The sequence below is a fragment of the Otolemur garnettii genome, unplaced genomic scaffold (genome assembly GCF_000181295.1).
Source record: "Otolemur garnettii isolate 467f Iridium unplaced genomic scaffold, OtoGar3 scaffold00176, whole genome shotgun sequence".
Taxonomy (NCBI): Eukaryota; Metazoa; Chordata; class Mammalia; order Primates; family Galagidae; genus Otolemur; species Otolemur garnettii.
The window spans coordinates 2,482,990-2,483,952 of record NW_003852571.1 but is presented as its reverse complement, the minus strand read 5'-3'; positions in this window follow the sequence as shown (position 1 = coordinate 2,483,952).

Here is a 963-nt window from a genome sequence, read left to right as displayed (position 1 = left end):
TGAGGATGGCAGGTTTGACCTGGCCCAGGCCAGCTGAACAATGACAACTGCAACAACAACAAAAAAAATGGCTGGGTACTGGGGCGGGCGCCTGTAATCCCAGCAACTTGGGAGGTTGATGTAAGAGAATTGCTTGAGACCAGAAGTTTGAGGTTAGTGTGACCAAGGGTGACATGGTATTATTCACCATGGTCTAGTAAGATTCATCCAAGGGATGCAAGAATGATTCAACACTGGGCCAGACATGGCGGCTCATGCCTGTCATCTTAGCACTTTGGGAGGCTGAGACAGATGGATTGCCTGAGCTCACAGGTTCAAGACCAGCATGAGATAGCGCAAGACCTCATCTCTAAAAATTAATGGGCATTGTGGTGAATGCCTGTAGTCCCAGCTACTTGGGAGGCTGAGGCAAGAGAATCGCTTAAGCCCATGAGTTTGAGGTTGCTGTGGGCTGTGATGCCACGGTACTCTACCCTAGGGTGACACAGTGAGACTCTGTCTCAAAAAAAAAAAGATTCAACATAAGCAAATCAATTTGCCTTTATAATATTACATTAACAGAATCAAGAAAAAGATCATTATCAATAGACACAGGAAAAGCATTTGATAACATTCAACAAACCTTTATGGTAAAAACTCTCAACAAATTAGGTATATAGAAGGAACATACCTCGACACAATAAAGGTCATATATGATAAACCCACAGTTAAACACAGGAAGAAGGAGAAGTTGAAAGCTTTTCCTTCAAGGTCTGGAACAAGACAAAGATGTCTACTTTCACCAAATATATTCGACACAATACTGGATAGAAGTCCTACCCAGAGCAATAGGCAAGAGAAAGAGAAATAAAATCTTTAAAGAAATAGGCTCGGCGCCTGTGGCTCAAGCGGCTAAGGCGCCAGCCACATACACCTAAGGTGACGGGTTCGAATCCCCAGCCCGGACCCGCCAAACAACAATGA